Source organism: Diorhabda carinulata, chromosome 5 (genome assembly GCF_026250575.1).
Source record: "Diorhabda carinulata isolate Delta chromosome 5, icDioCari1.1, whole genome shotgun sequence".
In the NCBI taxonomy this organism is placed as follows: Eukaryota; Metazoa; Arthropoda; class Insecta; order Coleoptera; family Chrysomelidae; genus Diorhabda; species Diorhabda carinulata.
The window spans coordinates 10515099-10538793 of record NC_079464.1 but is presented as its reverse complement, the minus strand read 5'-3'; the positions used below and the strand labels follow the sequence as shown (position 1 = coordinate 10538793).

General features: G+C 31.0%; 1 protein-coding gene across 1 annotated transcript in view; it reads left to right on the top strand.

Annotated features, from left to right (window-relative positions):
• The window catches only part of LOC130894286 (uncharacterized), a 462711-nt gene that overhangs the window by 168506 nt on the left and 270510 nt on the right, over positions 1 to 23695 (top strand). The gene's annotated exons all lie outside the window — the stretch shown is intronic.

Genomic DNA, 23695 nt, shown 5'->3' with positions numbered 1-23695 from the left:
GATAGGAAACTAATAAAATTATGGCCTGAGACTGAAACACAAGTTCCCCTCTGACCAAAAACTCAAAATATTGAGAAGTTTATGATTGTTCTTTCATCTTTTTTTTTATCGGTATCTCATTTCACACTAACTTTGCAAGCATGAACTCTAATCAAATGCGTTTCAAATATAATTTCTAATAAGAATTATAATTTTGGTTTTGCTGGTGGTGATTTTCAAATCTAGCCTTGATAGTTGAATTTGAGTATCACTGTTAATATTTCGGTTTCATCTGCGTAACTGATAATGTTATGGGTTTTACGTACACTTCAATTTCATTATAATCTTGTGCTACAAATGAAACAATATGCATAATAGTACATAAACTTGTGCGAACACTTTGCAATCTCCAAATATTTTGTTGCTCCAACGAAATTAATTTTACTAATTGCTCTTTGATACCAAACTAAAACTTTGATTTTTTTCAAAAAAGGACAATTAAGTCCTTGGTTTACACCAGCAACTACTGATAAAAACTAGAATTAAAAAAAAAGACACCTTTATATGAGAAGGATAATGATCACGAAATGTTGGTTTATATTGTAATATGAAACAATTTTGATATAACAGTACATTCTTGAGAAACGATTTTAGTATTCGTCTTCTACTTTTTTTTTTTAAATCAAGCACACCCCCTGTCTGATCTTTCCCAGGAAGGTGCAAGCGAGCTGGATCGGAAAGTTCCTTTTTAGAAGTCTTCTCTTTGGTGTTGATAGATTAAAAACTGAAGACTGCTAAGATCTTCAACGTCTGATAATATTAGAGCATATGGCTTTGTAAGATATGATTTTTAAGTTTGAACTATATCTACAATTGAGACAATTTTGAGTAACAATTTTAAACCAATTTCAACTTGTCAGTTTGCTATTGTAACCACATAAGCTAGATCGAGTTTGCAGTTTTTATCCTGGAATATGGATAATTTGGAATGTTTTAACAGTAATTTTCGGTTCAAGTTGAATTAAAAAGAATTGTTTTTGGCTTTGAAATTTAGAGTTCTCAATGGAAAACTGTGGCTCACTTCTGTTTAGTACTATTTCTTTATCAACACTGTCAGACACGAGCTTCGATAAGCAAATTATCGTCTTGAGAGATCGAAACTTTCACGTTTACCCTGTTAATTGAAAACGCAATAACTTTTTCCCTATTTTTCACAACGAAGCTATGCTAGTTACTCTCCTGTTTCTCTATACATCAAATTTTCTCAACATAGTGCCCTTGGCTGAGAATAAACTTATTCCATAATATTAATTCCATGACTGGTAACATTTCTGGAAATCCACTTTCGCAATGTGCTTTATCTATTCTCTCTATAAGTACATAATGAACGAAAAGGCTTGTTTTGCAAAAAGTAGAAGGCTATAAAAAATCACTGTAATTCGGTCACGCTGAACTCATATTTCCTATAACATCCTTGATATTATTATCTGGCACATGAAGTATATATCTTTACATTGAAATTAAAATCTGGGAATTTAATAAGGGTTAGACTTCCGTTCTATGTCTAAAATAGATTTCTCATTAGCGGTTTCCCAAGTGAAGGTAAATGATTTCTATCGCGCCCAAACTGTCAGGCATTGGAGTGGATAAATATGATATATCACCAGCATCTTCCTCTCAAAACTTGAGCACGTCTTTTTGTACATTGCGCCTACATTACACATTTAAAGATTATACCATTGTATTGTTTATCAGTCTTAAAAACAAAATTATAATGAATTATGAAACAGAGATAAAGATAATTAAAACAAAAGCTAAAATACTTTAACCTTTAGTCTCTGCTTGAAAATTCTTCCATATGCAGGCGACAGTTGAAATATACCCAACTGATTTTCAGATGGGGCGCACGATTAATATTAAATTATAAGCAACCCTATTTTTATTTGATCGAAATTATCAAGTGAAGTGAGAAGTACTTAGAAAATTTCCAAATTCTTTACCAACAATTACCGTTAACTTGGCACGTTTAATTTTATCTTATTAACAAATATCTCCGTGATTTTCAAAATTAATATCTTATCTCATAAATATGAAATATGGTTTAAGCAAGATTGTAATACGATGAAAATTAACAAATATTTTCTTATCCTTCATAACTAGAATTTTGGGAGTGAAACCAAGGAACGTTTCCTAACAATGAGAAATATTAACTTAATAAACATTAGAATTATATTTCAACTTTGGCATACCTATATAATAAATTATACTTATGTTTACTTGTTTCCCATCTATTGTTTCTAAATAAACATAATAAATAAATTATCTAAATTGATAGACATAATAAGAATATTTAGCAATTAATTTGACTCCCTTCATAGAAATATGTTAATATTTCGGCTCGTTCTAACCCATCCAAAATTCGTCCTTGGTACGGTGACGATTCTGTTTTGTGTTCCAACTGATTTCGGTATCGTTAGAACTGTGCATAGCCGAATATTGCGCAGAAAATATCATATAAACACTTCAACAACCGTTTCAAGCGCGATCCAAATTAGCAATTTTATTATAGAATTTATAGTCAAATGTTAAATATAACCTTAACATCAAAAGTATCATAATGGTCTTGACTTACAATATCAATGAAAATAAATAGAAAGAGTTTATTTAGAAAAATTTATATATAATGTAAAAATTTTGATTAAAGAGTTGTTAATATCTGTGGCTTCCAAAAAGACATCTGATTATTATAGAAAAGATCTTAGTTATAAATGACAATCTATAGGGACACTCCAATGCCAAAAACTTATTTAATCATATATGGTCTGAATTAAAAGTGGCTAATACATTTAAAAAGTTACCGAGATTGACAAAGGTATTTCTGCTTTAAAGACCTTATTATTCTCTAGCAGAATTCTTCAATCTACCATAGCCTGGCATAATTCAATATTTAGTATGGAGTAAGATATTAATATTGTATCATAATTATTATGAAGCCAAAATGTTATTTTATATCATCTTATTTTATACTATGTCTCTTTATCCATAAAATTGTAAAATTTTCTTGTTACAATAAAGGTTATATGTACCTCTCTCTCTTATGCTGCCAATAAAATAATCATAATTTTAATCTCCGTCCTTTTTAAAATTAACGAACTAAAATTGTTTGATAAAGTACGAAACAAAAGCAAATTACGTATCGGTATATAAAATTTAAAGCTGATTACTTGTAGCATATGTATACACAGTATAATTGGATCGGTTTTCTATTTTCTAAGGATTCGTTTATGTTCTCTGAAAAATGTTCATTATCTTTTCACTCGTTGCTCAGTCCTGTTTAATTAACCAGATTGAAAATTTAAAAATGGTTCGTTAATATACACGTGACTATTGATTTGAGAGCTAATTTATTTAGAAAAAATAAAAGAAATAAATTTGAATTAGATTCTGAGAAAATATCTAACAAACCAACAAGGTTGTAATCATAGATTTAATTTTCTTGGCTTATTTTCAATTCAATAAACAAAGTTAAAAAGGCTGCATTCATATATGAATACCATGATGTATCTACATGATCTATATGAGCCAGGGACGAAAAAACTAGCTTCCAAAAGATTGACATAATCTTGGGTGAATTTCACGTAATATACAAGCTTTAATGTGAAAATTCCAACCAACTCACTTCCAACTTATTGATGTAATTTTCAATAAAACGTTGTTATAAAATATAATATCTGTTGTACCAGCTTCTCTCTTTACTGTTCATCGACAACTTCTCTGAATATTTTTACATGAAATGTTTACAGTTGCTTTGAAGTAGAAACAACTAAAGAAAAAATTTACAAATACCTACAATATCATACGAATGGAATGTTTTTATAATTATGATGGAAAATTTTCATCAAAATTTTTTAAATGGATAAATCAACGTTTTCAACATTTATAAGCCTTGCATCGTAAGATATTGGTTTCAGAAGATTAAGCTAGTGCACTTCTGTACGGGGACAATATTGTCAAAATTTAATTAACATCTAAAGAATCAAATTATTCTTTCATTTCCATAACTTTTTTTCAACTTTAAGGCTATTAGAAATTAGCTTCGCAAGAAACAAGTTTTATTTCCATATGACTTTTTTGTGTTTATTTGAAACACAATACTTATCGTATGTAGCTTTGTATTGAAGGGAAAAATAATTCAACTTTGTCATCGAATAACGACTAACCAGCTGAGAGATATCAGATTTTATCTGATTTGGATATTGTTTAACTAAAAGATCGGACGATTTCACCCCTTATTACTTTGAGATTCTTTCAATATAGGATTTGGCCTGTCGATTTATCATTCAGACATTTGTGTAGTCTCTATGTAAATCCTCTAATGTTTTGATCGTGATTCCAATAACTAGGCTACTCGTACTCAATTATTAGAGTAAGTATCTCGTGAAATATCAAATTTACCCTGATTTATGGGAATTAAGGTAGATTTCAAGTGTTATAATGGAAATCCTTTGTTCCGTGAAAATTCATGGAATATATAATGCGATACATATATATGGAATAAATTCAATTTTATCTTTATTATGTACAATGAGAAAAAAACTTGGAGCAAGTCGATTTTTATTCTTAAATTGACAATTTACAGTATGAAAATATTATCCCCCACCAGCATCCCCTTTGAATTCTGAGCATGGCTTCGAAAATTTTAAATAAGAAAGGGTGTTGTGTAGAAATTAAATGCTCAAAATGACTACCATTCACTTCTTGACAATAACCGAACCGATTTTGGAATTCTTGTAAAGCATTTTGTATGGCCTCAGGGGAAATTTTGTTAATTTTTTCCGTTATCTTAACTTTTAAATCAGCAATGTTGTCTAGTCTGTTCAAATATACTTAAGATTTTCAATAACCACGAAAGAAGTAATCGAGAGGAGTCTAATCGGAGGATCTAGCCGGCTATTCGATCGTTCGTTAAATAATTTCTAACTGTACGTGCAAAATGCGGCACTAAGAATTTAATCAAAAATCTAGACAAACCTCACCATTAACTCTGCTCTCAATGAAATAAGGACCAATAATTTTGTTCTGTTTGTTAACCTAACCTAACAATTCCGTTTAAATGAAACGTCGTTTCAGCAGAAAAAAACTATTTTGTTTATGAACTGCAAATCTGTGTTCATTCTGTCCATCATCAATCACAGAATTTTTGCTTTCTATCAGGATCATCTTCATTTAACTCCTGAACCAACTGAACTATGTAAGGGTGGTATTTTTCTTTATGCAAGACTCTCAAATGGTTTACTTACATCATTTTCGTCGACAAGTTCTCGAGTGGTCTTATGAGATTTTCTTCAATTTCTAGAAGTATATCTAACTCTTTTTCATCAGTAAATTAAATATTTCTACCTGGTTATAATTAAAATGTCTATTCTTTGAGTCTCGGACAAATGAGCCATAATTAAATTTAATACGCTCTCAACGCTCTGACGTCTTTTAGTAACTTTGAATACCTAAATGCCAGCAGCCTAGTAGATTCATATTAATTGTTTATTTGGCTTTTTACCAATATTTTGGTATCTTCAAAGATTGATTCCTGATGATGAGCAAAACAGATACGAAAATACCTGATTATTTCTAAAGTGTATTTTAATAGATTGCTGATTTAAAAGTTAGGATAACGGAAGAAATTAACAAAATAACCCTTGAGGTCATACAACATGTACGAGAATTCCAAAATCGCCTCTGTTATTGTCAAGAAGTGAATGGTGGTCATTGTGAACATTTAATTTAATTGTAATGAACATTGAAAAATTCTAAATATTATGCGACATTATTATTTTCATTCTACGTAAAGGTTTATGATAGAGACATTATCATTTACATCTTAAAAATTGATTTTCTCAGAGAACAAAAATCCCTTTCCAACAATGTGCCAGACGACCCCCTTTCTTATTAAAATTTTCGAGAAAGTGTTTATAATTCAGAGGGGAATAATATTTTCATACTGAAAATTGTCAATTTAGGAATACAAAATGGCCTTTTTCACGCTTTTTTCATATAGTACATAATAACGCTAAAATTGAATTTATTCCATACATATCACCACTTTGTGGTCATCTTCTAATAATTGACATCTTCCATTTGTTGATAAAATTTTCTGATAGTATAAGTAAGTTATAAGAAGGTTTTTTCTGTCCTATGTTGATCCGCTAATAATTTTACTAATCAATGTATGTTTGTTATGTATGATTTGGAAGTGATGTATGGAAATGAAGTCCACGAGGTTTAGATTGGAGCCTCTTTCTTACGACTGTTAAGTAAGGCTGTGTTAACATTTACATATTCATCTATGGTAGACGATGTATTGAATACTATTTTGCAAAATAAAGACCTCCGGTAGAAATTATCCAAAATCGGCTCATATATATCTAAATAATCAAATGTTTGTTATGAAAAATATTTGTTAGAAATTCTAAGTACTCCATGCTTAATTTCTTTTACTAGGTTCTCTTTTACAAAGTGTTTGTGGTGAGAGTGGTGGTAATTCATGTATCACGAAATTTTTGCAGCTCTCTATTATCCATTGTGTTTAAATGACGCATTTTATGGGAACTACATTCGAGATACTCCTTATATCATTCAAATTTCGAAGCTTTAGTTTATTTCAAAAATTATCTATTGAGTTTGCTTTTCTTGTCTGACGCTAATCACCTGGGCATCCAAACAGTTTTACGGTTTTCCTAAAAATAGTGATAAATGTTTTCCCGCTGTATTTTCAGTCCGAAAAATTAGTAGCACGCTGTTTTCGATGAAAGTTGTTTCGGTTTCAACCAAATTATATAAAACCATGTATTCTTTCGAAACTGATATAAGATTTATAAAAGTTCAATGAGTGTTTGTTATGATTCATGTGTATAAACATAAAGTTTCAAGTGTATTTTGGTTCGATTTAGAATTTTTCCGTTCACAAATGAGAAATTGAGAATGAAATAATTTCGTTGGTGAGTTTTAATTCGATTATATTACTATTTTCGTAGAATTTATGAAATTTGAAATGAATTCATAGATTTTTTTGTTTATATTTTCTCAATTGTTTATGAAAAATGACTAGCGGCTTGGGTCCAGATTGGACAGAAAAAATTGGTGGGTATTTCATAAAAAAATCACATTCTGATGTGTAGTTGTCTTTCATTCAGATTTGAATAATTTAAAAACAAATGTCTTGAAATCAATTTTTCAACATACCCATTTTGAATTCTCATTTAACATTTATTTGTTATTGTGGTCACGAACATTTTGATTCCTTATTGCTTCTCAAAAAAATGATTGATTTTTCCAGCTAAATAAAGTCTGAGTGAGGAAAATTTCTGTATATACAAAATGAGAGATGAAAGAAGTTTTTCTTCAATATTGAAGTCATTATACGTTCAGTAGAAATTTGTTGTTAGTTTGAAGTGGTGAAGAAATGCTAGTACCTAGCCTAGGTGTAATAATAATGAACGATGGTGATAGAACAGAACAGAGAAGCAAGAGATTAGATACAAGCAATGAACTCAGTACAAATAAAAAAATGCTCAAAAGTACAGAAATAAAAATAAAAAGCAAACCTGAAATATGTATGACAAATAAAGAGGCAGAATAGGAAGCTGGAATAAGAATAGAGAAGGTGCAGGGTAAAAGAGGAAGACCGTGTCAAGATGGTTAGATGCGATTAAGATGAAGCTCCACAAGTATTTTATCCACAGAGAAGAGTTATAACAAGTCAAATTTTACCTAATAATTGTTCCATGACAAGGATGAATATTATAAATTAATGGTTTTAACTAATTTACAATGACAATTTATTTGATCAGTCAAATTTTCAAGGAAGACTTTCGATCTCTGACAAATACATGAAGTTGAAATAATTATGTGATTGAGAGCTCCCAGTTTGTTGAACATTGTCGATATCTTTTGGAAAGCATCGTGCTTCGATTTGGGATTGTATCTAGACTTTTTAGTATGGAAATTTCAGTTTATCATGCCATACCAAAACCTAAATAAGAAATAAATACTAATCTGTACAACTATAACGCTTTGAATATGTCGAAAAATGAATTACCTGCTATTATTCTATTTGCGAGAAGTTTCTTATCTTTCAAAAAAACTGGTAACCAAAAATAAACTCCTGGTATTTCCACATCAGCGACTTAGTTTTCTAAACAGCCAGTGTAATTTATTTTTTTATAAAACAATGCAATTTTTATTTCGTAATCCAGTAATATATTTTCAAAATTTTAGTAATAACACGAAAAACTTAAAATTTCATGAAATTAACGAAAATAATCGTCGCCAAAGGATTGAGAATGTATAGTTTTTGTAAACATATCACTTTTACTTAAGTGTCAGTTTCAATTTTGTTTTGATTAGGAGCCTCAACTGATGAAATTTTCAAAACAAAAAAGTACGTAGTCAAGTTGCTAAAATGTGATATTAAGTTTTCTACAACAGAACAATCGACAATCTATTGACTCAAGCATCTTGTGATTCATCTTGTAGTGTCCGTTGAATCGTAAAATAACATAAATTTCATCTTCGTAAAATATGATGCAGATATAAAATGAATATAAACCTGATCATAAGAAGTACAACCAACTTTTCAACCAGACAGATCACCTCACTATGTTAAACGTGAAAAATAATTATTTATCGATTTTTTTATGTTTTTTATAAGTTGTCTGTAGATCTGTAGAAAGCCTTTCAGTTTTCAAAATCATACCATACAAACATGTAATATTTTCACAAAAAATGTTGAATTCTCATTCATTTGGCGATAGGTGATATCGTGATATCGATTATCAGGTTTATTAGTTGATGACATTTTTTGATTTATCACTGAGATTCTACAATAAAGTTAAATCTTCGAAGTTGTTCCATAAATAAAAAGTGTATAGTGAAATAAATGATATGTCACATACTTCAAATACTATCAAACAACCAAATCAAAACTGTCCACAATTTAGGGAAACAAATTTATTTGAACTTTGTATTTGATACGAAGGGTAATAGTTTGTTAAATAATCACGAGTAATTGATCAATAAAACTAAAAATATATTATGTTGTGATCGAAGTAAGCTTCTTTCGAAACAATCACATGTTTTTGTTAAAGTTATATTATGTAACATCAGCAATTCCGCAAATTTCTCTTGCGCTGGAGGCATATTTGATTTCTTGCAAAAGTTTTGGAACAAGTAGAGCTATTTGAATAAATCGATGTTCTTTTCAACTGCAAACACCAAATATATCCTATAAGGTTTTTTCACTATTATATATTTATTTTGCCTGGTTCACGAAAAGACAATTTATCAATTCGCAAATTCAATTTATCGACGACGAAAAAATTTGTCTTACTGTCAGCATCTACTCGACACAGAATCCATTTCAAATTGTAGATTTCTCGCTCCAGTAAAAATTATCCGTTTCAAATATAGAACCTAAAGAATTATTAATTCAATCAATTGACAAAAGTAGGAATATGGCAAAGGATATTTGATTACATTTGTTTTTAATTCTAAGTTGAATTTTTTCTTATAATCTTATCAGTGTCTCTAAAAACTTCCAGAATTATAGGTTTTTATATTTGTAAATAATTCATCTTGGCAATTGATCAACTTATGTTGAATAACATCTTTTGGATATATTTTATAAGTTGGCAAGGATTCAAAAATGTTCCACAGAAAAATGAATCTATCATAAATATATCGATGTTAATTTACTCTAGAAATAATGAAGTAAATATTTTTAAAATTCAACCGTTATAATGAAATAAAAACAGTTTCCTGTGTTTTATTTCTGAAATTAAATTTTTTTTTCAACTTAACACATCACTTTCCTAAATGAACTCAAGTGAAAAATCAATAAGCAATATTCAAATTTTTAATATCTTCCAAAGCAGCATTTAACTGTTTTTTCTTTGAGGGACCTACTTTCTTCCTATTCCTTCTCTGATCTCGAATATTTTTACATTTCTACCTGATTTTTTCCTCATAATCTAGCTATTTGACCTAATTGTCTCACTGAATAACCACTAATTTATTTAACTTAGTTGTTATCTCGTCATAAACAGATGATATCTCTATTCTTTCACTTAAATTTTCAGTATTTTTCAATCTAACAAACCAGTTCAGCTTATTTTCATTATTTTTTCTAATGACTCGTTAGAATAGTAGAGACATTAAAACGATTTAATCATGGTATGGCATTTGTTTCATTGGATCCTTTGGTTTTGGAATGAAACTAAGCTCAAGAAATTTGAAAGTAAACGGTGGTTCCAATTGATATTTTCATTTTACATTAATAAAAAATATTGAGTATTATGTTGCTGATATGAAAACTTAAGTTCATCCATAAATTACAGAAGGAGCTACTATAAAATTTGAAAGATTGCTTAAGAATGTTACATGCTGTATTTGACCATATAAATGAATTTCCATTCTCATAGAAATTCAGAGGCGGCTTGTGACAAGTGATCACTTCTATGAATTTGCACTACTCCAATATTTAACTTTAAATCACAATAAAATAAATGATGAACTCTCTAAAGCTTAATATGCATGCGTCCTCGTATTACATCATTTCTGTACATTTTTAATGTTGACCCTACGCTAATTATATGACGAGTATCCAATGAGCCTTAATCTTCTACCCATGCTATGCAATTTGACAATCACGAAAGGTTTTTTTCTCCAACCATCAAAAAATGTTGACATTTTTCTACTATTTTCAAGTGCAAAAGCCATCAATTCCCTTACCGTACAAAATTTGTACTCGAAATTTTGCATTCACTCGGCTACATTGCGCTCCGCCTCGCAACTGCAGATATTGTTCGTAAAAAAATATGCACTTTTAATCCTTATAATATAATATACTATTATAAGCAGGAGAAAAAGTGTTTTGTGACAATACCTAGCCAGTATCGCGAAATACACTCTTGATTTTATTTAATTCAAACTTTATACAACAACCAGCAGAATTACTGATACTCAAAAACAAAAATTATATTGTATTTTTAGTTTCATTTCAATCGTTGCAGTGTTGTTATGCTAGTGGCATAATTAGACGTAAATTAGAATATTTTTTATAACTAAAGCTACTGTCAAACATTGAGTCCAGTCGAAAAGATTTAAATCGGTGAGCGGTCCTTGCACACTGAAACACATCCTCACTTGATACAATGAATAATCTGAACGAAACTATCACTACTCTTGAACTTGGATGAAAAGATCATTTCTGTCGCCGATCAAGAAGGTTTCAGAAGTAAACATCAACTTCTTGCTAATTTATTCCAAGCCGTTTAATTTGTCTATATCAGTCATTATCATTTGGTCAATGGATTGAAAAATTAATTTATTCCATGGATATTTATATAGATATTATAATATTAATAGTAATAATAAAATTACAGTCTGTAATTGTTACATACATATTTGAATTTTTGATTCATCAGAAAACTCCCTTTTGCTTTTATTAATTCGGTGTACGATTTTGGCATTTTGGAAGAGAGACATTGTTTTCTTACTTCCATATCATTTTTGGCTCACAATAGTTCAATTAGGCTGAGGTCGGGCGACTGTGCGAGCAAAATCATTATTTTCAGTATTTTCTTCCTTTCCAATTTTTCTAAATACTCTTGGCATAGCTTCGAGGATTGATTGGAATTTTTACATCTTTTTTCTTCAAAATATCTTCAATTTTTACTAGGTCTCCCCAAAAACCACCGAGTGTCCGCTTTGTTTCACAGTTCGGACTACACATGAATCTAGCATGCACACAAATACTCTTCTCTTCGAACCAAAATCCTCAAACATTGATTCATCACTTCATAAAATTTTCTCCCACTCTTCATGCGTCCAATTTTATGTGGTTTAGCCCACTGCAACCATTTAATTTTATTTTTACGTCTTGAAAGAGGTTTCTTCACTGGGATCTTTCCAAAAAAGCCAGCTTCTCTTAATCTCCTTTTCACTGTAGGAATACTCAAAGGCAGATCCCAAAGTTCATTGATCTGAGCTGCTATCTCTGAGCTCATGAGTCGTCGATCACGTCTACTGATCAATACAATATGTTTATCTTCAGCGCTTGTGGTTTCTCAAAGCTGCCCTGAACGTTTTCTTTCATCAAAGCTCCTGGTGGATGCATATTTTTTCACATTGTAATCCACGGTACGTCGAGGTATTTTTAATTCGGCGGAAATGGTCCAGTCACTTTTACCTACACTATAAAGAGTTTCAGCCGGTAGTTCCTTGTTTTTATTCATTTCAAAACTCACAAATCTGAATTTGCGAGAACGAAAACAATTTATATACGAAAAGATCTTGCCCAAAAAAGTAAAAATCATAGCATTTTTTGCGTCTCACAGGCTAACTGGTACTGAACTACAATCATAAACGCCAAAAATTATTCATAGTTGAAAAATATAAAATAAACAAATCTTGTGAGATTTAATTTGTCACTGACAAAAAATAAGCATGTGCTTGTATAAATTGAACAAAAAATAGAGTTGGTTTGTAAGATACCGCTTCGTCCTTCGTTCGATAATATATAAGAACATTTTGTTAAAGTGTATTATCTTGAAATTTAATGAATGGATTGTGGAGTTGGCAAATACTTTTGACCAGTAGTGTAAGTGTGAGACGATATTTTCATCATTCAAGTAAGATAGATCGAAAATGTTTAATATTGATAGTTATTCAAATCTATTTTCGTTTCTGATTATGAACTGAAATAATATATATGATTTGACTAACCTATATTGTGCGTCATAGAAATCAGATTTTCTCTCGCCTCGATTGAATAGTTGAGGTTTTTCAACATCTTATGATGTAAGTTGTTTTCGTTTATAATTCAATCACCATTTGACTTTTAAAGGTGTGATATTAATGGATGTTCAATATCTGCATTCAATTTGCTTAAGATATTATTCTTATTTATATAAAATAAAAATCTTAGAACATCAATTTTATTCTGTAGGTAAATTGACGTATTTTTGTATTAATAAATAATTATAGAGTATGCTGTTTTATGGAATTATTGATTATTCAAGTGTTCCAATATCACAGCACTAATACGTAAATCAACCATAAAGAAACAGACATCTTTCATAAATATAAGTTCAGAAATAAAAGCCTGCATTGATCAGTTTAAATCGAAATAACTTCAGAACTATGTATAGTGAGGTTCTAAGTAATGGATGATTTAGTATTCCACGTAACAGGTCAATTTTGGTGAATATTGGGAACGTACTAATTTAAATATGAATTTTCATTTAAAAGGGACTGAGTTTGAAAAGGAATTTCCATTGTATTAAACAGCACAGCACTCTTTTTTGACATTTGTCTCAAGAAAAGAGCTATTTATGTATCAAGGAACTCATTCTTTTTATCACGAGGCTGGAGATTAGTGCATCTAGCAACTAACCAGACGAATGACAAAAAGAGAATTTATTATATTTTTTTCAAAATCGCTCACATTCAAAAATACTTCCGGAAATATTTGGAATTGACGAGAGCAGACTAGGTTGTGAGTGCTGCGTTTAGTTCCACAGCTAATTAATACGATTATTTTTTTTAAATCGGCATGCAAATTCTATTTCTTTTGCATTAATTTATATTATTGGTAATAGAATAGTTCAAATTATTTGCAATGTTAAAAGGTTATAAGCTGCTTGACGTGTAATCGACAGCTGTCGAACATGAAGCGGGTTACAGTTCAGTTATTTCAGTGTCTATGCACTAAAAAGCGATTTCGCTACCAATTTCTATCGACGAATTGACATTAATGTTGTCATTACATAAAAACAGGATAAAATCCTTGTTACAGTTGACTACTCTTAGTTATAAAGAAAAAGGAAAGTCATAAAACATAATCAAAATGTATTGAACGAACTGTTTACACTACTACTACACCAACACTCACAATTACACCGTCAGTCTCTAAAGACGATAACTTGGTTAACGAAATGTGCTTTATTCAATAATCAAAATTTATTTCGGTTTGCTGTTTTCAGTTATTAATCGATAATTCAGAAATTTTGAGTTTGATGTGAGCCTTCCTGAAACCCATAAAATTGAGATACTTGGTTCTATCAAGATGGGGCAACATAACTTATTTTGTAGCTATAGCTCGATAAACGCCACGAGATTAAATGGACCTGTTTTAACAATCTGGCCACAAAATTATTTGTTGTAAAGTTATGAATATGTACAAAAATGTCGAATTCGAAAATATACAGAAATAAACTAAGTGGTATTGATTATTTAAAATCCGAATAAAATGAGACTTCAATTGAATCACCGTGGATACTTAAAATATAATTATTATTATAAATTTCGTTTATTATGTAAGTAGATTTTTCAACAGTTGAACAAATGAGAACTGATTTTCCTTGTTTTCGAGAACTGCTATAGTGCTGGAGAAAGAATTGAAATCCCTTTCAAATGGTGCAGACTTACCACTAAAAATATTATCTCAAGGAAAGAAAGAGGCCGGGGGAAAGTTTCGGCATCAAACTAGAAACTTCTTGAGCAGCCAAATTACTGAATTTCAATACTGAATTACAATACTGAAATCAATTTATGCTTTCATCACTCTAAGTTATTATATAATATGAAATTATGACAAATTACCATGACACACCTCTCGTTTGAAAAATTTACGTCTAATTTCATAATATTCTCAAATAGTTTGTTCATTAAAATTCAGCTGAGTTATTTTCTTCTATTTCTTGTACGTTTTTGGAAAAAACAACGGTCTGAATAATCTGATTTACCAGGGATATCGTGAAAGTGGGGAATTGAATATCTAAAAAGTTTTTGGATAACACTTGACAAACAAAAAGTTTTGTTCATTGAAACACAAATCCATATTCAGAAATAATTCAAGTTTCAGTTAACGTTGACATTATCAATAGAACCCAATCGATAACAGAACTGGTGCAATACATAGCTAAATTATTGTGATATAAATTGTTACTTTTCATTAAAATATAAATATGACATGTAAATTGTCAGCGAATTTCATTCTACTCAATAATCAAAAACAACTGGTAACATTTGAGTATACATTTTAGTAGTAGAAAATTCCAACGGTATAGTCCCTCCAAAATACCTACCAAATAAACACACTTTGCTTATAGTACAAATGAATTAATAAAAATGAATTCACCAATGGAATTTTTTTTATTAGAAAATTCGCATCAACCGTATACTGGTAATTAGCGATTCAGTAAAAATTGACTGTTTTATCTATAAATATTTGTTAAAAATTAAGATCATGATCGCGATCTGCTTAAGGTAATTTTTAAAGTAAGTAGAATTGTATATTATTATAATTTTACGTATTGTTCCGAGTGTACATTTGATGATTATCTTTCTGAGTTAAGAGATGGACATTCTGCGATTATGTGTTTCATAGTAAATTTGCAATTACAGTTGCTACATTTTAGTTCAGGCTTCGCATCAAATAAGTAGCTATGGATCAGTCGCGTATGGCCTAGACATGTTCTATGTTTACTGAAACGGAGAGAATATCTCAAGTTTCATTTGATGAGAGGTCGTCAAAGAATAAGAGGTAGCTCATTTGCAGCACTTGTAGTTTTGAGAAAGATGAAACTTCTCAAGGAAATATGCTCAACCAACTAATAGACCAGAGACCGTAACCAATGGTTAAAGTTATGAAAAGTTTTGTACAAATATGCTATATATCCGTCTATACCGTATGCATGCTCAATACTGACAGAGTAATGCTAGTATAAGAATTCTTTTTGAAAAGGAACGAATTATAATATGTATTTAGATTTGTTAAGACATCTACACATTCTTTTTATGATATCTAATAGTAGTTTGTGCAACTAGTATGGATATGATGGCCATATCGCACGAAACCTAGGTTTTAGCAAGATTGCGATAAGGATAATCCACAGGAGACGAACGGTATATTTTTTGTATGTCCCACTTAAGAAAAAACCTAGAAAATAAACATTTTATTACAATATAATATAATTTCAAATTCAAAATTTTTATCAATTTTATCTATATTTTACCAATTCAATTTCATATTCTCACTTTTTTTGTGGTAAACGTACAGTTGTTAGATGCACAATATGTATATGTTACGGTTTTTTTGAATCTGCTTAATTATTTTCTTTGATAAGTAAGTATATAGTTGATTCTATTTAAATTTTGGTAACTATTTTGCATCAATATTGATGGGATAGCTGCTTGTTTCTTGTCACTTGACCTTACAATAGTATTACCAATGTCTGTTTTTTACTTGATTTTTAGTCAAGAAATCTATTTACGTTTCCATTGCCGCGGTTGATTTCCAACCACCGAAATTTTTCACTGTTAAAGCATCCCTTCCCGAATTAGTAATGATAGTAGCCGTTGAACTGCGGAAACATTGTCCTGTATATAAATTAGCATCTGATAATTTTGAAAATTCAGCAATTATTTTTGGCTGATTACCAAGTTTGTTAATTCCAATTACTTGTTTGGTACATTTTCCTCTTTGGTAATAACAAAAAAATTCTTCTCAGCAGAAAATATGTTTTAGCGACCTCGTAAAACATACCAGGAATTCCGGAGGATATATCATATATTCGTTCAATTAACTGAAATGGCCTACTCTGTAAATTGCGCAGAAAAAGGATAATATACAATGTGAGTTTAAGAAAAAACTATTATGTACAAGACAAAACATGGTAATAGACACAAAGTGAGGCGAGAACTAGAATACCGTTGAATAACAAATCAGCAATTGCATATTTCGATATCAACGTTTCACGATAGACTTGGATACCGAAAAATGGGAGAAGAGAGACAGACAATATCTAATTGATTACGATTGATAACTTTGTCTGTTAATTATGTTCGTACGAAAAAACTTCTCCGTGTCTTAATAACCGTAGAATAGATATAACTAGAATTATAGTCTTGACAGTTGGATTTGTAATTTAATAGAATATGAATTGGAGATTATCGAAAAAACTAAATTCGTAGGTTTGTTGTTTTATTGAAAAATGAATCAATAAATACAATATATTGTAGCATATGGAACAAACAACTACCAATTTTCTATTTAAAATAATTTATCACGCGCCAGTATGTAAAACAAATATCAGAATATGAAGTGGTAGTTTTGCGGATATATACTCGAAAACTTTTCGATCACAAACCCTCTAGGATTGAAAATATAAGTAGTTAGTTACTAGTTAAATCAGCGATTCAAAAACTTTTATAATTAAATGCCCCTTTTGAGTAGCATCTCCGATATGTCCTTCCCTTCTAGAGTACGGTACGTGTAGTGCGACTCCATTTGAGCGAATCTTCAAACTACAAAAGAAAACTGTTAAATATTTACTCAGACAAAATAGTATGTCACTTCTCACACTTCTTTATAAGGTTAAAAATATTGACTTTTTCGTTCTTATTCATATTTGAATCCGTTTGTCTCATTCGTAAGCATCGCGGAGAACTCTTTACTCCTCGTTCAGAATCCATGAGGTCTTTTCGCGCATTTCACTAGACTTTGAGCATATTCACGGGAAATCTAATTGTAAGCATTCTATATACTACTGGAATAATAATACGAGTAGTGATTTTATATATTATAGGATTGCTATATATTTGAACTTATTCTCTGGTTTATTCACATCAATGAAATTTTTTTGTTTTGGCAACGTATACATGTAATATTAGTCACATTAAAAAAATTGACAATGTACATTTTGAGGGGTAATATCCGTTATTTATCGTATTTTTCGCATATAAGGGATTTTCCAATAAGGACTTGACAACTTTTTTCCAAAATAAAATGAAAACCATTTGAGATATTTCAAAAACTTTATTATCAGGTTGAGGGACATTCAAAATATTTATGAATGGAACTCGACTTCGCTCATATAGCCACCGCGGGCTCGTTTGCAGCGGTTGATTCGTTGGACCCAATTTTCCATGACTCGGTCAAACACTTCGGCCGAAACGGCTGCTATTTCGCATTCAATGTTGGCTTTGAGTTCTTCCGTCGACGGCTTATTAGCATAGACCAAAGACTTGACATAGCCCCAAAGAAAAAAATCTAGAGGCGTTAAATCGCACGAACGAGGCGGCCAATCGACTGGTCCATTTCTTGAGATAACACGCATATCAAACTTGTTCCTCAATAAATCGATTGTAACGTGTGATGTGTGGTTTGTGGTGCCGTCCTGCTGAAACCACATGATGCCCAAAACCATATATTCCAATTCGGGCCAAAAGTAATCGATAATCATGGCACAATAACAATCACCATTCACACTAACGTGGCGACCACTATCATCGACAAAAAAATATGGCCCTATGACGCCACCGGCATGCAAACAGCACAAAACAGTTGTCTTTTGTAGATGAAGTGGTTTTTCATTGGATTTCATGTGGATTTTCACCCGTTCAATACCGCATATTTTGTTTATTGACAAATCCTTTGGAGAACGTACGTCGCTTCGAATGGTCAATCGAGCCTGATCATGTATGGGCGTAAAGTAAGATCCTTATGTAAAATTCGCCATAAAGTGGTCTTGGTTATGCTCAACTCTTGAGAACGTCGTGGAATTGACTGATTTGTTTAGGTTAGGTAAGGTTTTCTACGGACGTTTCAACGGCAGCGATATTTTCGACACTTAGACCAACCCGTAGTCTCACTGGCACGGCAACATCACACAACGAATATGTAGACTCAAACTTTTTCACTAACCCTGTTACTGCCTGTCTACTAGGTCGAGAATTACGACCGAAAATCGGAGTTAACGCTCTTAAAGTAGCGGTCTCCGAATTTCTGTAGTAAATTTTTAAGTTTTGCAGACGTTGTTTGTTCGTGTACTACATCACGATGAAAAGGTTATGTCTACTAACATTATTTTCGCACGCATTTTCGTGTAAGAATAGAGTCTCAAACGATTTTTGGTGATTTTTTGTAGTGGCTTGGTGCCCCTGAAGAACAGTTGACTGGGCTATGCATTATTCGGTCATGTATGAGGAGGATGTGAGGTTATTTCAATTCACAGATAGTTTTTACAATAAATCACAATGAGTTTTTAGACAAAGTAAATGAAGTTATGAAATATGGACAAAACATATAAGCTACGGTGAAAAAAATTCTTGGAAATACTTAACCCGAAAATGAATGAGGTGATATAATTCTCGAATAAAATTTGGTTTTATTTGATACAGGAAAAAACCCTTTGAGATAATTCAAAAGACTGTTGCAGTGAAGCAAACGAGACAAAATGGAAAATCATTGGATTTTTATTGAAAAATCATAGTGAGATGAATTATTTGTAACATAAGTAACTAAATCAATTACGTTTGAGGTTGATTAAACCTCCACCATTATTTGTTAGGTATGATGCAAATGACCTTCGAAAACAAAGTTCATAAAAGTTTCCATGATCTGGTAATAGTAAGTTTTTGGCAGTAACTCTTGGCCGATAATTCCCAAAGAATCGTTTTTGGGTAGTAGGACTTAGTCTTGATTGCAAACAATACTTACAGGCAATACAGGTTAATATTAAATATCATCACTTCTGCATGCACCCGAATAACCGATCACTAGGTCAACTTTAACTGCCAAGTTACCAACATTAACACTTCCTTAATAAATTTTTCAATATTAGCATATTTCAATATCTTCGGTTTTTTTGGGTATCATCCCTTTGAACATAGTTTCCAAAGTGATTGTAATCTTAGGAATTTGGAGATGTCAATATTTTGACGAATATTTACCGTGAACATGAACATGAAATAAGTCTTCCACATTGTTGACCATCTTCAACTTCAACTCATGGCATCAAAAAAAGTAATTAGCACCTTTGCTTTGGTAATATTGTCACCTTTATCCGAATACCATTTTCCATATTCTTTTCATAATTGAAGCTCTTCGACCCACATTACGCTTACAGGATGAGTTTTTTTCTGAATTAAGCAAACTTTTAGTTCAAATAATATTTCCAAAGTCAACTGTCACTACTTCACTACTTCACTAATATACACTCATAACAATCTTTCTATAAATAAATAATGTGAATACAACCCAAAATGAAGAAAATAGTATAAAACTCTCGTAACAGAAGGACATTCCCGCATCAATTCCTTCGACCACTCGCGCTACGCACTCGTGTTCAAATTTGGAACTCTAGCTGGAATAAAAAGCCTTTCATTAGTTGTATTTTGATATTATTATGAAGGTAGCTCGTGGCATATTCCACCGGAAGTTTTTCAAATTTTTGTAGTCATGTAAATCTAAATAACGTTCTCCATTCTCATTATTTTCATGAAATCTAACTGTCCACAAAATTTAACTTTCTTGATGCTATTTATCAATGGTTTTCGTTTCCTTTGCTTAATACTATGAGCTGAGCGTTTGTTAAATTTTACGTTGACTGCATCTGATCGGCATAGTCTAGATCATTGCTTAACCCATTAATTTCAAATGCCTATTGAGCTTAGAATACTCTCAAAAACAATGTTGATAATATGCAAACGTGAGAAGTTTAATTGGAAGAATGTAAAATATAACTGATACTTCCATGATTGAGTAAAAGCTGTAAAAGGGTTAGCCGAATCTACTTAACGAAGTTCAACTTCCAAGATGGTTGCGCAAGGGATTATTACTACTATAAAGTAAGGTGTATTGAAGGGCTTATCCTAAAATATATGTTCGATGGAATATTCTGAGGTTTATACTCAAGAGATTAAGTTGGATTGAGAATTGCCATGAATATGTTTCTAGTAGTGAAATTTCATTATTGGAATATTGGATAAGCCGGGTTCAAATCGATAAATTTAGAAATTGCGTGATATCAATTATGCATCAAAAATGGAAATAAACAATGGAATTTATTCTTCTTTTCTCATCATAATTGAAGTTGGTCTTAGATAAATGGGATAGGATGAGATATTTACGGTTCGCTAAAGATTAGTTTTGATATACGTGATGAAAAATCATTTTTATGATAAATGCAACATCAGCAAAATGGATTGTTTTATTTTCAGATTTTTAGAGAAAGGTTTAAATTTGTTAGGTGTTTCTTATCTCTCAGAATAGATTAGATATCCGTGATCAATTAAACTTTGGTGGAATTTATTGGAAAGGGATCAATATTTCTTGACTTCAAACTTGATCAAAAACATAACCACATTCGGAATTTAAAGGAATTCGAAATTCAGAGATTGATTCAAGGCATAGTGAATAATATTTTTATTATGAATATGGGAACATATCCCATCCTCAACACAATGCTTCAGTATTATTCCTTTGTAACTACCTAGATGATTAACCTTTTTTAGATTAAGTTAATAAGGATCGATGGTTATATGGAACTTGGCTTGATACCAAACTTGCGGTAATCTATTATTTTTTAGACTGAATATTGAATTGTTATGCACATTACTTACATAAAAAATGCTACGCCCAGAATTTGTTTAACTGTTTTCTTGGAGTTTCTATAAAATTTACGGGTGGTTTAATTCCCATAGGAGAAACCGAACATTATATAATTTGCTCATGGTGTAGATCAAAATGCTTTATAGACTTTATAGAATTGATTAATATATTCTAATGAATGGACTGAGTAACATCGCCTTGAAACTGGACGTCCCTGTTGTAGTATATATCGAAACAGATTTTCATAACTTAACTCTCCGCGATGAATCCAAAACCAAACGAACCCACATATAATCTTGCAACGATGCAATTAGCCAGCTCAAATAAAATATTATACCCACCCTGCACTGCGGGAGAATCGATTGATATCAGAGCTATCTCTCACACTATTCTATCAACCTGGACAAATTCAGTTTCAAATTTCTTTCTCAGCGTGGCCCTTTACTAATTATTACCACTTTCGATATAGCCGGAAGTCAAAATAATTTGCTGAAATCCACCGTAACTCATATACAGAGAATGTACCTTCGTTAGTTCATACCCTGTATCTTATTGTTTATTGAAGTGCGGCCTCGCCTTATATAAGTAGCTTACGAAATGAAGCACAAAAAATATTAATAACGAAAAGGGAAAAACTTGTTTCAGTGATACCTTACTTATGCCTAATAGGATTAAACGTCCATATTGTCAGTCCACTTTAGTAGTTAACTTGTCGAGATCGGGTATTGTGCGTGGACGTCTTTAAACATTTGTGATTGTAAATTCGCTTACAATGGAATACTTTCAAAAGGAAATAAACTAGCCACATATTAAGTGAGTTATTGTTGGTTCTATATTAGATTTATTGAGAATAATTAGTATCGTCACTAATATATTATTTTTCTAACTGTTCAGGAGATATATCTACGAAAATATAATTGTATTTGAACTTTCTATTTCATAACTTCCAATGACTAATCTCTGCGTCATAAGAAATGTCCTAATTATTTTACTCTATACACCGGTCAATAGTTATCTATTACGTTTGTTTTCGTAATTAAATGAAATATACAAATGTGATGATTTTTTATGAGATAGTGTTATCTTCCTCCAGAGGCTAGCTATTGTTTGTTAATTTGTAATTTCCAGGACCGTAGTTCTGAATATGTATGTCAAAGCACTGCCTAATGACAGTTTACCACTGGAGCTGTTGAGTGCTTATCTCTTTTTTTTTTAACAGCAACTATCGCCATGAAGTCACAACATATCTTTTAATAACTAACAAATATTTATTAGTACGATTGTAGTTTGTACTCTTCATACTGAATATACTGTTTACACCACCACTAACAATTATACTGTGAATATCGCCAACGGTTCCAAAAATTCCAACTTGTACCCTTCAGGTCACACAAATTTAAATATTTTCTGTCAAAATGTCAAGATACTAATTTTTTAGTAGCACCCTGCTTTTTAAAATATTCTGATATGTTATAAAAAAGCTGATATACTTATACCATTATACAGGGATTGATTATTGTGATTAGTTCAGTGCCCTAGTACTTTGTCCCTTGAAATATCAATTCGAAATATTGAGGGATCGTAGTCATCATCGGTCGTAACATTTTAAAATTATTACAGTGTCATATCAAAGTTACTCTATTGCATATTTGGAAACAGCTTGACTTCCCCATTACAATAATATAAGGCGTTTTACGTTGTGATGTGTTTTACGTGGTAATTGAAAAGCTATAACCAATTTTACACGAAAATCGTGTGTATTTTCCAGCCAATTTTGGGTTTGATTTATGTAAGTTAAGCTCTTTTTTACTGTGCCAATATTTCGAAATTGTTCAATTTCTTGATCAAGGCTACAAAAATTAATGAAGTTTAGTTGTTACAATTGTTTTTAGAATATTAAGGTCAAACTTACTAGTAGTTGAGATCCATGTAAAATTGGAAATGTGAAAAACATAAAGTTTGGTTTCGATTTATTTTGTGAAACTTTTATGTGTACTCCATTCCTCTTATTTCATCTCAAGTTCAACTTATTTTTCTTATCGGGCTGGTTGTTTTTCAGTGATCTTTAAATTTATTTTATTTTGTTAAAAAACAATCTTGCCAACGTTACTAGTACCAACTGTTGCTTTCAGACCGAACTATGATATTTTGAATTTTATAAAATTTGGGTGAGTGATTGCCTGTCACTTCAATCCCTTCTTTGTGGGAAATTTTGGATCCTGTGAAAAAGTTGCAATCTGCCACCTTTGCTCTCTCCCAATTATC